This window comes from Euprymna scolopes, chromosome 30, assembly GCF_053919585.1.
Source record: "Euprymna scolopes isolate OS-2025 chromosome 30, ASM5391958v1, whole genome shotgun sequence".
Classification (NCBI taxonomy): domain Eukaryota; kingdom Metazoa; phylum Mollusca; class Cephalopoda; order Sepiida; family Sepiolidae; genus Euprymna; species Euprymna scolopes.
In genome coordinates, this window is record NC_136511.1 from 15724077 (window position 1) to 15740402 (window position 16326).

The 16326-nt window shown below is 34.7% G+C and overlaps 1 protein-coding gene and 1 pseudogene across 1 annotated transcript in view; both read left to right on the forward strand.

Moving 5' to 3' along the window:
- LOC145254657 (cardioacceleratory peptide receptor-like) overlaps nt 1–16326 on the forward strand; it is a 261165-nt gene that overhangs the window by 127431 nt on the left and 117408 nt on the right. The gene's annotated exons all lie outside the window — the stretch shown is intronic.
- Nucleotides 3283–3402, forward strand: LOC145254952 (5S ribosomal RNA; annotated as a pseudogene).

The window sequence follows — 16326 nt, forward strand, 5'->3', positions numbered from 1 at the left end:
TTAAAAAGATCCATCCAGCGCGACCGTAGCCGAGATTGACTCATTACACGAGTTGGTAGTGTAATTCAAATCTTGTCAGTAGCTGAATACTTGATGCTTCGCCCGGGCTATAAACGGTATATTTTTTTTATCGTGACGCTATCACGAGACGGGGTGCCTACCACGGCCTAAGAGAGTCCCATCTACCCTTAAGAGAAGGATACACCGCGCGAGTTTCTCAACCTAGTATTTTATCTCGTGGTGCATACAACGCCTCGCTTTCCCAAATGGTCACCCATCTGGTACTGATCAGGCTCAACGTTTCTTAACTTCGGCGATCTGGTGAAAGCCGGCGTGTCAACGTGATTGTGCTGTATTTACTTAAAAAGATAGCATCCTGAATTACTCTGTCCTTCTTCATGTCATTAACCCCGACGGGATAGGAATGTTGAGTCTTGTAACTGTATTCCCAGGAATTACTGCCTTTCATATGTGCTGTTGTTTCACCAGTTCTTAAGAAATAATCATCTGGCCTGTGCATAGAGGCTGTAGAATTCCAGATGAGTATTGCCTGAAGATAGCGGCTTTAATCCTACCCATAGCCGGCCAGAGGATTAGTTGAAAAACAAGCGAAGAGACAACAGCAGTAATGACTGGGAACACATAGGATGCGGTACCCAATCGTCTTAAAAAGATACCATCCTGAATAACTTATATATTGTTACCATGACAACAGTCCCAACAATAATAAACATAACGGTACTGAATTTTGAGGTGAGAATTGATTATCCATATATTAATACGATAGCGTGTGTGTTATTTTCTGAGTCAAGCTTACATCCGGGTCGTTTTATTGTTATGTAGTTCCATTTCTTGTAATAAAATTTTTTACCAAGAATTCTTCATAAGTTTTGGTTTTGGGTTTCGATCATAGCTGATGGCACTCAAGTCATTGTATTTTTTATAAATAATTTTACTAAGAATTCTTCATAATTTTGGTTTCGGTTTCGATTATAGCTGATAGCACTTAAGTCATCTATTTTTTATGAATAATTTTACCAAGAATTCCTCAGAGGTTTTGGTTTCGGTTTCAATTATAGCTAATGGCATCCCAATAATCTATTTTTAAAAAAATAATTTTATCAAGAATTCTTCATAAGTCTTGGTTTTGGTTTCGATTTAAGCTGATGGCACCTAAGTAATCTATTTTTTTTTTTATAAATAATTTTATCGAGAATTCTTCATAAGTTTTGGTTTCGCTAGTTCGTATTATTTGAATTATCATTTTGAGTATCATTTGCATAATGTTTCGATCGATGTTGCCTCCAACCTTCTTCGGGTGACTTGTATAAAGAAAATAACATACTTTTATCTGGAAAAGCATTCGAATTATATGCTTTCTTCGTGTAAAACTTGAAAAAAAAATTATTTACATATTTAAATTTTTTTTTTTTTTTTTTACAAAATATGCACTTTAAAATAAATTTATATACGAGTCATATGCATACAAATATGTGTATGGTCTCAGCATAAAACAATTCAATGCTTTGGACTTGTGAGCCAGCGCTGAGTCCTGCTGCCACACCTAGGGTCTACCTACGGCCATCTGATTGATTGCAATATGGGATCACCACACTCTTAAGCATATCCAGGTACAATTTGGTGTTGACTTTCAAGTCGACTTTGAAGATATGAGGTAGCATGATGTGGCCGCACTTGAAACTACACCAAAGACGGAAATTGGTATACGAATCATATGCATACAAATATACATTGTTAATCGCTTCATTGCTGATTAGTAAAATATCAATATTTCGCTAAATATACGTCACAACAAAATGAAAATTATATCATTAAACGACTACTTCAAGGTTAGTTATTTCCAAATATTTTATTCAAATTCACACGATATTCACGAAGTTATGACATTTTATTCTTTATCGAAGAATTTCCAGTGTCCATCGCTTTATTGCAGGTCTCTTGAAATGTTGATTTAAGGCAAAAATACAATGTCTTTTCTTGCGAACTTTACTTTTTATTATATCTTTCTGTCAAAGAATAATAAACAAAAACATATCCTAGGTATGGGCATCATATTAATTAATTATTTATCGACATATCCACCATTTTTTTGTCCCCCGAAGAAGTCAATTGTTTGATCTTAAAAGGAGTTATGGCTCTAGCAATATCAACTATACTCCTTCACAAATCATCCTTTGAAGTAAATTGCTCTTTTCCCCTTTTTAATATTGACCAAAGATATTTAATATTGCTATGGTCTGGAGAACACAATGGTCAGGTCATGAGAGTTTCTCCAACGAATTCCATAGATTGAAGGAAGGATGCAGTCGCCCCAAGCAGAATGAGATGGTACATTGTCATGTATAAAAATCATCTTAAGGCGACGTGACAATGGTAGGTAATCTAGCCATGTCGACAAATTATTATCCAAAAAGATAGTGTACGCCTTGCTGGTAAGCTTTACACCCTCTGGCGCTCAGAAGGGTCCAACCAACTTATCCCTAATAATTCCCGGCCAAAAGAGGATACCTCCAATTCCTTGTTGGCGATGAACTCTGTAACGGGTCGGAGTTCCGATCGGGTTTCAAACTTTGGTTCATCTATCCGAACCGTCAAGAATAGCATGGGCCTCATCCCTAAATAGGACCTGATGGAAATCCATTTTTATGTAATTCTGTGTCCAAACAATTCGTTTTTTCCTATGTTGCTTGCTCAATGAGGCATTGGAAGAGGTTTGATGTTCCTTGCAATCTCATTCAACACATGGTATCGGGCATGCCTGGTTCTTGGAGCGATTCCAGCTTTTGCAAAATCGTAAACATTGGTGCTGTTTGTGTTTCGGTTGACTTCCCTACGAATTTTCCAAATATCAAGATCTAAAAGGTTTCTCCTGATACCCTTATTTTTTTGGATTTGGTGTTCAGGTTGTTCAAGAATTCAGCCAAGATTTTTGGATCACATTCCAGCTACGTGGCTAAATATTTTATCCTTCTGCGAGTCCATCAACTATCCTTTGCTTTTCGATAATCTTTCTTCGCCCGATTTTTTGGCATTGTAAGAGATCTGCAATAAAGCGATGGACAGTAAAATTTCTTTGATAATAAATAAAATGCCATAACTTCATGAATATCGCATGGATTTGATTCAAATTTTGGGAAATAACTAAACTTAAAGCAACCCTTTGATGGTACAATTTTTATTTTTTTGTGACGTATATTTCGGGAAATATTGATATTTTACTAATCTGCAATAAAGCGATTAACACAGTTTATATGTAAGTATGCATATAGGTATAATCACGTTGACACACCGGTTCCCGTCAGATCACCGAAGTTAAGCAACGTTGAGCCTGGTTATTACTAAAATGGGTGACTAATTTTAGAATTCCTGGCGCTGTATGTTGGAAGACGTCGACACCTTCCTGCAGGAATTGCAAAAACCTAACATCGTCATCTCCCTAAAGAGGATATACATGCGACCTGGGACCGCTTGTGAATTTCATACTCCCATGAGACTTTCTCCTTTGGAGGAAGCCAGTTAAACCCGAATAGGGTTAGTGCTGACTGACAAATATATGTACAGTCTCGGCATAAAACGACTCAATGCTGTTTGACATGCCGTAACACCCACGAACCAATCAACAAACTTTTTCGAATCTTCTAGAATTGTTCGATGGTTGCGTATGCATGGTTCTTTCTCTGGAACGTGTGCACACGAAATGTAATTAAGTGCCGCAATTCATCGGTCAATAATAGCGGAATTGTAGATTATAACTAAAACGTGATTCGGCGGTCTTTTCCAGACAAGCATTTGTTTGGAATTAATTTTCAGGGTTGGTAAGGTCAAATTTTCGGATCTTCTGTGGAAATGTGTGCGCTCGTGCGTGTTCTAGTGAAAGTGTGCTTGAATTAGAAGGTGGCAGGCGGCAATAGGCATATATGTTAGCTGTTGCGAGAAGACATCGTTTTCAAAGTTAAATATAGGAAGTTAGTTGGTATTAATGGCGTATTACTTGATTATGACGTAATATACGTAGGCTTTCTAAAAGTTATGCCCCACTATTTGTTTATTAAAAAAACAGAAGAAGAGAAAGAAATGGAAGAAGAAGAAAAAGAAGAAAAGGAAAAAAGCGAAGATCAAGAACAAGATCAAGAAAGAGCAGGAAAAAGAAGAAACAGAGGACAAAGAAGAAGAGGGAGAATGAGAAGAAGCAAACTAACAAAGAAGGAGGAGGGGAGAAGAAGAAGAAGAAGAAGAAGAAGACACAAAAGAATAAATAGTAAGAAGATAAACCAAGAAGAAAACATTAGATTTTACATTAATGAAATATTTCATCAAGCAAGAATAGAATTTCCTGATCCATTTTATTAGAAATAGAAGATGCGAATAATGCAAATGGATTTCCTTCCAAATTAAATTTTGTTCCGCTTTGACAAAAGCTTTGATGAAAAATAAAAAAGAATCTTGCCTTTGGACAAATTCGAAAAGAAATTCATTTCAATGTTTATCAAAACTAAAGATGATTTCCAATTGTTTCCTTTTTCTATAGGAATTACATTCGGGAGCTTTGTTCAAACTCCCCGGAGGCACGGGCGGGATTTCACCAAAATGGATTGCAAAGCTGGCAGTAAAAGACTAGCGGCTACATTACTCCAATTCTTTTCTTTCTTCATGTCTTCAGAAGATAAAATTTTCAAATTATCTGCTACTCCACAGATGTGCGCAAATCCTACACATGCCATAATATCGACGATATTGCATGCATTTGGCATATAATGACGTACAGAAATTGAATGTACACGCCGAGACATATATATATATATATATATATATATATATATGTGTGTGTGTGTGTGTGTGTGTGTGTGTGTGTGTGTGTGTGTGTGTGTGTCTATATATATATGTCTGTAATCGATATATGTCTGTAATCGATCATCTACTGAACTGATTGCATTGATATTTTTCGATAGCGTTTTTATCTAATCCGAGCGTGTTTTTATATGAACTAAATGTTTGCCTAAAATACTCTGCTTTTTGGCGCTATGTAAAGACAATAAGCGTAACTCAAAATATGAGTGTCCAGTTGTAGAACAATCGATCTGCAGAGAAATTTTCACATCAAATGTTAGAAATTGAGAATGGAAAATTGATGATCTGAGTTAAGGGCGATTTCGTTGTTTCATAAGTTCTGTAATTTAGTTACATCAAAAGGAGAGTTGGAAAAAAGTTTATTCCAGATATTTAAATTCATTGTATGAATTCTAGTTTGCTGATTGAACGAGCTATACTTACAACTCAAAACAAAGACACACATAAACTTAACGATATTATTCAGCTTAAATTTCCAAGTGAGGTAGTCACATACAAGTGTGTCGACACTGTTGTAGAAGCTGATATGATGGTTGGTTATCCAACAGAATTTTCGAATTCACAAGATTTGCTAGATTTGGCGCACCAATTATCATGTTGCGAAGTATAAATCAACCCAAGCTTTGCAATGGCACATTGCTTGCAGTAAAAACTAACGAAAATAATTGTAGTTACGATTGTATCAAAAGGAAAGAGTCGGGCGAAAGAAACGCAAATTCCGTAACGGTAAAAATTACACATATTTCTATGTGGTTCTATATATCCTATCGAGGTAAGCAAACATAATCAGAAAATCAGGTAGTGCTTGACGGAAAATGCCGGAACATTGTTTTACGCTAAGACCGACAGCTTATTATAACTGTTTTAAAGTAATATTTAAAGAGGGCTTATAACAATACTTTTATAAATAAATTAGATTTATATCCTCGGCGTTGCCATGTAAAAACATATTGCCGAGCGGAGGTTTTAGTCACACACACACACACACACACACACACACACACACACACACACACACACACACACATATGTGTGTGTATGTGTGTTCAGACAGAGTTTGTTAAATAGCACGGAGTGTTTTTGCTTAATGATTTGTTTTTGCATTTTTTTTTTCTAATTTTCGAATGGTCATTCTTATGTCTCGGTCAAATTTGTGTAAGAAAGTTCTGTAGTCGTTTTCGTCTATCTTTTCCTTTTCTTTTTTCAAGTACTTTCAACGGATATTATTCAGTAGTCTTCAGGCAGTTTTGATTGCTGTTCGTTTTAAATCTGGATGATTTACATGCTTTAATGCTTACATTTAAATTACTTGAAATAGTGAAGCGTTTCGTGTGTAAAAAAACATTTAAACGTGATAAGAGCGTGACTAAAATAAACTGGTTTAAAAGTGTGATTTACGAAATTGTATGGAATTTACAGTTTTCCATGCTATTTAATAATATCTGTCTGAATGAAAGCACGCTTCCTAAATGTACGATATATATATATATATATATATATATATATATATATATATATATATATATATATGTGTGTGTGTGTGTGTGTGTGTGTGTAAATATATACGTATATATATATATATGCATGTATGTATATATATGCATATATACGTATATATATACGTATGTATATATATATATGTTCTTTGACTGTCATGGCTCTTGTGGGCTGCGACGTTGTTTGGCTGTGGAATTTATTATATATATATATATATATATATATATATATATATATATATATATATTAGACATTAAGAGGAGATTATAGATAGATATATAAATTCCCGTTCACATAAACCTTACAGGATAAAGCTAGAACCCAGAATTAGATAGAATCGAGCAATTGCATCGACAACGGACAACGCCAGACCCAAAGTGGGTTTCGATGTACTGCAAACCCACTTTGGGTCTGGCGTTGTCCGTTGTCGATGCAATTGCTCGATTCTATCTAATTCTGGGTTCTAGCTTTATCCTGTAAGGTGTATGTGAACGGGAATTTCTCTCTCTCTCTCTCCCTCTCTCTCTCTTTCTCTCTCTCTCTCTCTCTCTCTCTCTCTCTCTCTCTATATATATATATATATATATATATATATATATATATATATATATATATGCAAGATTCAAGCAAGGAAGCTAGGATGCCTGGACGGTCCACAGAGTTTTATAATTATATAGGTATATGTGTGTGCCAGGATAAAGAGAAAGAATAACGCTTAACTAAACATTCGAAAATAACAATAGTGAGAAAGAAGAGAAAGAAAGAAGAGGGAAACAAATGATGAGATGGGGAGGAAAGAAAGGGTGGAACGAGAGAGAGGGAGAGTGTGAGAATCTTGGATAGGGAAAACTAGGAAGAAAGAGAAAGAGAAAGTTAGATTTATGTATAGTGAGGTTCTTATAATTAGGGCTAGGATAACAGCATATTTTCTTTTATTATTTTGGCTCTCGAGTATATATCCGTTAATATGGTTCTCGGTTGAATAACTGTGTCGGATATATACTCGAGAGTCAAAACGATGATAAGAATATTCGGTTGTCATAGCCCTACATAATACATCTCCGGACCAGATAGAACAAGCCACATAAGATCGTATACTACACTATATATTTTACCATCAGCCACTAGAAAACCATCCTTCTAGACTAAGGAAATTTTTCTGTTTGTCGTTGTTTATGGTGCAAATGTTGGAAAGAACTACAAGGATGGAATACTGCTGCCATATCTGCACAGGAGCTGCTAAAAACAGCCTATCCTTCCTTTACAGAGTACAAAATAGACTTCGTGGCTTAGTGGGAGATGTCCTTTTCTCTATCCTGCACCCTCTCTCCCACAGAAGAGACGTTGCGAGCCTGTCCTTGTTTTATCGTTATTTCCATTGCAGGTGCTCGTCTGAACTCCAATCTCTGGTCCCCCCTCGCCAATCTTTCACGAAAAACACCCGTCTAGCTGAATCCACTGTGAAAAATTTCCCCCCACTCTTTATCTGTGCCTAAATCAAAACGCGGATTCCATGAACAAAGCTTCTTTCTGAGAACTGCACGCCTGTGGTACTCTGTTCCGTCTGCCTGCTTCCGACCGGACTACAACTTGGATGTCTTCAAGTCCAACGTTAACAAATTCCTAATGAACCGCCCCCTTAAGTAAACACTTCATCAAATCTCCACACTAACGTAATGTACTTGCAATAACCCTTATCCCCGAGTGGCTTCCGGGCCTTGATAAGTGGCGATCACTGTGTAAAAAAAAAAGAAGACTCAGAGACAGTGACAAGAATAATGTATTGAACAGAAAATACAGAAACGATGTTCGTTGAGTGGGAACTCAGCTTGAGTGAAAGACAAAGTAAAGTTACGACTCTCTCCTTCTTTCTCTCTCTCTCTCTCTCTGAGTCTTGGGTTCAAACTGCTGAAAAGCAGAACATGGTCACCGGAAGTGACGTCAGAAATAGTCCATAGTCTGAATCGTTATGGGTGCTACCCAACAGTCACGGTCAATACATATATCATAAATACACCATTAGATTACATATTACATTATATATCAATAAATACACCATTAAATTACGCATACGTTCATTTAAACAAACAGGTGAGATTTATATTATAGAAGACTGGCAGGGGTACTTGCCGGGGTGTTTGGAGGTGTATATTGAGCAAAAAAAAAAAAAACGTCATTTCTCAAATAAATGCCGATATTCAATTATACAGTTTCAGTAGAAAAAATATCGACTAAAATATTCAATTCCTATAAAGGTAATCGATAAACGTTGAATGGGAACACTAATGAGACCGCCCATTCAATCGGGGCATTTAGCGGAAAACATATATAGATGGAAAAACGAAGAGTGACAAATCAAGGAAATACTATTTTAAAACTTGAACATGACGAATATATTGCTAAAAATTTAAGTGTGGCTGATGCAAATATGTTTCAAACTTAAGCGTGATGGATCAAAGAAAATCTTATATAACTTTGTGGACCGGCCGGGCGTCTTTGCGTACTTGCTGCTTGAATCTTGTAATCGACGATCGGGCTATTCCATCTTTTAAAAAAGGGATGTTTAATGTAAATCAATCACTCAATATATATATATATATATATATATATATATATATATATATATATGTGTGTGTGTGTGTGTGTGTGTGTGTGTGTGTATGCGTGTGTGTATGCGTGTGTGTGTGCGCGCGTGTATATATGTGGATATATATAAGTATTGGCTCAGAGGCTAAGGAATAAGGATGAAGAGTTTTTATTTTGGTTAAAATTTTTGCTGATGGCAAGTCATATATATATATATATATATATATATATATATATATATATATATATATATATATATATATATATATATATAAGTTCAGTCCTCGGCTTGGGAGAGGTGCTAGTCTAGCGGTACTGATGAGTTGTGATACAACGAAACAGGACTGTATGTCGATGACTTCAAATATTTTAAGCCCCCTATTTGGGTAGAGGACTGTCCTAAATAATCTCACACGCTACTGAATTGGCGAAAAAATGCGAGGCTCACTGTTTTTTTATAAACAAGCGGTTAGAGCACTGTAAAATTGGTGTACAAATGTATATATATATTTTTTTGGTTCAAATTCTAGCTGATGACACCCAGGTCATATATATATATATATATATATATATATATATATATATATGATGTGAAAAGGAAGCAGAAGACCGGAGGCTCGACGTTTCGCCCGATTATGCCGGCCTTTTCAAGAGATGTGGTCACTCAAAGAGGTGTGGTCACTTGGATATATATTGAAAAAGCCCGCATAATTCGGGCGAAACGTCGAGCCTCCGGTCTTCCCCTTCCTTTTCACATCATTACGTCAGATTGTATCGATTTTAAAATTTAGCTGATGTCACCCAAGTCATATATGTATATATATATATATATATATATATATATATATATATATATATATGTGTGTGTCGTTTTTATATCATTACAATATATTAGGTTTTATATAATAATCGATAGAAAATTGTCTCTATAATAATAAATATGTAATCTGCATGGATTTAGATATATTTAAGCGCATCACCGGACAACGACGGACGGACTGCTAGTACTATATCAAAATTAAAAATGACGGATCAAAGATAATAATATTTTAAACTTATAAATAACGGATCGAGAAAATACTATATCAACCTTTTATTCAAGAGAAAATACCATTGGAAACTTATATAAACATGATGTATGCAAGAATAAAAAAAAATCTATTTTCAAATTTTTTTTATTCCAAATTAAGAATAACGCATTAACGGAAATACTATTACAAATTTAAGCAGGGCGAATTTAAAAAAGAAACCATTTCAAACTTGTGCTTGAGGATCAAAATATAAATTATTTTAAAATTGAAAAATTACTGATCCAAAATGATACTACTTTATAATTAAGAATGACGCGTTAAAAATGCTATTTAAATATGGGGTTGTCGAAAAAAGTTCGTAAACACTTGGGAAAATTGAATTTTTATGCGATTTGTAATTGATTTTTTCGTTTATATTATATTATCTATTCCAGATGGCAATTTACGTTTATATTATACTAGCCAAACCTTAAGTAGCGAAGATTTAAATTAAGGCTAGTCAATCGAAAATGATGATGACTTTCGAAAAATGGGCGAAAAAAGCGACCCCTCCTTATAGAAAAGTGTCCAGTTAAGGGTGAAGGAATTAATATTTTTGCCAGTTTTTGATATTTGTCATCCGAAGAGTCGATCTACAAAACGATACCAATCTTGTGAAAATCCGTCGCCCTTGTCGGAGGTTTTAGGCAAACATACAAACAAACATACATACATTTCAACAGACAGGTTAGATTTATATTATAGAAGACTATCAAGGTTGCCCAGTGTTGCCCGGGTGTTTGGAGGTGTGTGTTGTGCAAAAAAAAAATAAATAAAATAAATAAAGTGGTAGTAGGCAGGCAGGCCCGAACTCCTACCGCGAAGGAGGAAAAGAGCGTGAAAAACAAAGGATAGTAAATTAAATGAGTTGGTTGTTAACTTTTGGTGGAGAATATTGAAAAATAAAAACTAAGATAGAGAGAAGTAGGATCAAACTCGAAAACGCTAGGTAATAAGCCTTTCTCGCTAACTATTACGCCATAGCGATAGTGAAATAAATGGTTTGGTAATTAAGTTAAGGATCATAGGAGTCGTTACGCAAATCTGTCCGGAAGCCAGTTAAGCTTCTCTCTTTCTGCCGTTTAATTTATTAGTTTCCCCACGAAAGCAAATTAGACACAAGGTCGTTTTTAATGCTGGGGAAAGCCCCCCCCCAAAAAAAAAGAGAGACTCTGGCAGTATCCTCCTTTTGTCGGGAGGACCAAAAACTATTTCAAACGAATCAAAGAAAATACGATTCAGAAAGCTCAGAAACAAGAGAGAGCCCTAGATATATCTAAGGCTTTTGACAGGGTATGGCATAATGCTTCTCTAACTGTACTGACATGCAGAAGTTCAGGTGTGATTTAAACAGACATCTTGCTGCTCAACTACTTACATAATATCCCTGCAACTTGTGTCTCTCATAGTATCCCCCTACATCAAAGTGGCACACTGCCTTGTTTGGGGTGAAAATATAATGATGGCAAGAACCTTTCCACCAGTATCCTAACCCTAAAGCTAGTGTAGACCATCTTACATAAAATTCGTCCATTCAATCTGCGTTTCTTTCTTTGTCTGTATGCATAAAACCAAACAGAATTTAAAAACAAAATGAAAATCACTCGAGACAACGCATAAAGCTACTTGATCTAATGATCTAAAAATATGACTTTATGGTCATAAACTAATCAACAATAATTATCAGATGGATTTTAGCACATAAAGCAGCAACTTTTAACATCGTTATAAACAAGGACTAAAAGAAAAAAAATAAGGAAAACAACATTTACGAAGGTGATGAAAAGGTATACTTTCGTCTGTCCCACTTTCTGCTCTGAACTTACATGGACAGAGTTTCTTTCCTACAATTATTCACCTTTCAATCTAATGTCTACAAATACTCGTTACCTCGTCATTTTAATAACCAAATTTTATTCGTTTCATTAATCATTTTCATGACTTTCATTGTTCAGTATTGAACTAGCGATTGTAGTTGATCACTTAAATATACGAGAAAATCCGATTCAGTGAACTGGTGGTTTAAAAGTGGTTGAGATCATATCTTTATGTGAAAATTCGCTTTTTTTTAAATATAAAGTTAATTTATAGAATATAGTATTCAGGCATGCAGCAAGTATTTTAATCAGTGTTGGGGCGAAAATTTGGCTGACTCTACCAAACTCCTCTGTCAATTTTGGATTAAAACATTTTAAATTTCAGATGTAGGTTACCTGGACATGAGTCAAACTTTTTAATATATATACATGTGCACATAAAGTTACGAATAGTACATAGGGCCCGAGCAACGCCGGGATAAAATGCTAGTAGTAAATAGTTTGAAAAATATACTCATCTCAGCAACCGTAATTGGCGCATCGATATTCATACATTGAATTTGGTTTGCGATTTGATTCCGATGTTAAGGGAACCAAATTGTTATTAGACAAAGTTTGCTATTCGCAGTGGCAGAAAAGTTTTCAGCAAAAGGACAAGAGATTCTACGAATCAATGCAGATCGAAGCGAAATATTGATTGATCAATTGATTGAGTTGAAAAAACATATTCAAATGTTTGCGTTTATCGCGTTTCTAAAGAAGTCCGAAATCCTTGTTTGATTATGGAAGATAAAGAAGGAATGAAACATTCAAAACTAAAGGGTGGAGAGAAAGATCGATACATCGATTGTGATCAATACCATATTTGTATGTTATGTCTATTTATCTATCTCTCTAATCTTCTACCTTCGTTTTTGCCTATCTCAATTTTCTCTCTCTCTCTTTCTCTCTCTTTCTCTCTCTCTCTCTCTCTCGATTCCACTTGACTGGAGATCAATATTTCTTTGGACTATTGCACTGTCCGAAAAAAAAAAAAAACAATTTCCATTATTTCAGCTACTTTGAAAACTTTCCAATCGGACTATTAACATTACACTGGATTTAATTTTGGACTTCATTCTCTCTAAAGAATTATTTTTGCCTTTCGGATTTCCGTGAAAGAATCTTCATGCAAGTTGAAATATTATACGCGGTTGTTTATTTTTGTTATTTTTTATCAATTTTTTTACATATTCAACATTTTTCACTTGTTTTTCTTGGCAATTTATGACTATAATAAATTGCGGTTTAATTTCATGCCATAAACAGCAAATTCTAGCATTGCTACAAATATAATTTGCTGATTTCTATCTGTCCTCTGACGAGAAGATTAGCAAGAATAGCATTCTTTTAAACTCCGTGGAATAAGGACTTTGTAAATTTATTTTTGGAGTATTCAGTCGAACAATAAATTTTGATTGTAAATGTCAATTCACAGTTTAATTTTCTGTCTCTTATATATATATATATATATATATATATATATATATATATATATATATACTAGCATTTCAGCCCGGCATTTCCCGGGTGTTTGGATGTGTATGTTGAGCAAAAAAAAAAAAAGAGAGTGGTAGTAGGAAGGCAGGCTCGAACCCGTACCGCAAAGGAGGAAAAGAACGTTTATGCTGTTACGACTACCGCCAAACCGGAAGCGACATTTTTAAAAATTAAAGCTAGACAATCTAAAGGAGAGGATGACTTTCAAAAATATCGGCGAAAAAAGTAACCCCCCATGTAGAAAAGTGCTTAGTTGAAGGGGAAGATATTAATGTTTTTAGCCAATTTTTCGATATTTGTCGTATGAAAGGTCAAACTTTATACGATACTGATCTTAGTAAAATTCGTCGCCTCTATTGCAAGTTTAAGGCAGACATGTAAACAGACATACATACATACATTTATATATTGGTAACTAAAAATTTTCGACCCAAACTGATGAAAAAGCTTGCCCTATCTCTGAATACCCTTTATGTAAAATTTCAAATATTTAGACCAGAAATTGTCTGAGTAATTTGGAAGAGACTGCAGAGGTAATTTTTTTTACTTTGACCCCTATTATGACCCCTTAAAATTTATTGTTTTGGGCTCAAATCAAGTTATTAAGTTAGATCCATGCCCAAGGAACCTATATCTAAAATTTCTAGTGCGTAGACCGAAAATTGTTGGAGGAGTTTGGTAGAGTTCTCAAAGGTAAAATCGTTGCACTTTGACCCCTTAATCGCCAAATGTCTGGCCAAAAACGAATCACATCGATTTCCCCAAATCTCAGTACCCTGCATTTTAAATTTCGAGTCTGTAGACTAAAAATTGACAGAGTTATTGCGTAGGGAAATGTACACAGACACACACACAGACACAAACACGTTCACTTATTTATATATATATAGATAGATAGATAGATAGATAGATAGATAGATAGATATATAGATATGTACATATATATATGTGTATATAAATATATATAAATATATATATATGTATAGATAGATAGATAGATAGATAGATAGATAGATACTACTATGAATTTGTTTTTGTGCGTGTGCTGATATTCATATTAAAAAACCTTAAAACGTATGGGATGATCATCTTTAGTTAACTATTATTAATGCAGATCAAAGTGTAATATGGATTGATCAACTGATTGGATACTCAAAAAGAAGTAGAAGACGACCCGAGTTTTTGTGATCAGCAATTTAAGAGACTATCAAGTTGACGATTGCTGTTTCACGGATAATACGCCATAAATGGAGATTTCTTATGAGTTATAATTATTTAATTTTCTTGATTTAATCTTACGGCGCAGAGTTTCTATGAAAAATTCGCTTAGATTTAAACAATCTTGTTTATTTCGCTCCCAATAAGAGACTGAATTTTTAAAATCACTTTTTTTTTCATTCTCGACGACGTGACATCATCATCTCATATTGTTTCACCGCATTTTGTCTAGGGAGCTCACTTTTGTCATGTCGGGTATATTTCTATTTGCCGCCAGATTATCTTGTCCTGCATTAATATAAATATCGCTAACTATATGTGTGTGTGTGTGTGTGTGTGTGTGTGTGTATGTGTGTATGTGTGTGTGTTTCATAGCGTTAAACATATATATATATTAAATATATATATATGTTTCATAGCGTTATATATATATATATATAACGCTATGATACATACATATATATATATATATATATATATATATATATATATATATATATACTAGCAAAAGTACCCGTCATTGACTGGGTTCAAAACCAGCCTACAGAAAATGGACTCTAATTTATGAAAGTATGATAGGTTATGAAAAGGAAGGGTTGTAAATTTGGGCTGAATTTGGAGGTATCAAAACCAAATCAAAATATGATGAAAGTAAAAATAAAATAGATAAACCCCATAATTTATTATACCATACCTGTTCACACTGAAACACTTATCACAATATTCTGTGGATCTATATTAAAAACCTTGTTAAACTTTGTGACATATTTCCATTCTATGGAGGTCAGGTGCGAATGAACACCCCATAATTTTATTATACCATATTTCCTCAAACTGAAACATAATTATCAAAGTATACTTACGCAAATAGATACGAAATGTCTTTATTAAAGTTTGTGCCTATTTCCATTCTATGGAGGCCAGGCGCGAACACAGACCCCACAATTTTACTTTACCATCCCTATTTAAGTTTAAAAAATACTTATCAAAGTATCATTATGTATATCTATATCAAAAACACTTGTAAACGTTTTTTTTTTATTTTTAAATTTTTTATTTCCATACTTTGTGTACCAGGCGCCAAAGCAGACGTCACAATTTTAATGAACCACCGTTCTACCAGATCAAACATACCCATTCCTGTGTCTCGATACATCTTCTATCATTATATGTAATAAGTTTTTTAAAATAGTCAACCATATAGGAGCCTATTCGTGACCAGACATACACACACACATTCAGCTTTATATGATATATATATATAAATATATATATATATATATATATATATATATATATATATGCATCACATCTTCGAAATCGGCTTGAAAGTCAACACCAAAGTGTACTTGGATATGTTGAAGAGTGTGGTGATACCCTGATGCAATCAGGTGGTTGCAGGCAAACCCTATGTGTGGCAGCAGGACTCGGTGCGGACCCTCAAGATAAAAGAGACCCAGGCTTGGCTTCATAAATAGTGCTACGACTTTGTACACTTCTTTCTCTGGATCCCCCTTCCCCCGACCTACACCCACTGGACTACGTTGTTTGGTCATATATCGCGAACAGCGAACATCAACAACATGAAAACCCACTGCAGCAAAGCCATCCGCCGAGCCCCTGCTGGCGCTTATGGAAAAGGCATTCTCCCAGTTCCGGACCTGTATCGAGGAGGTGATTAAGGTTGAAGGTGGCTACATGTAATAGATGTCAGCTCAACTGTATAGTCA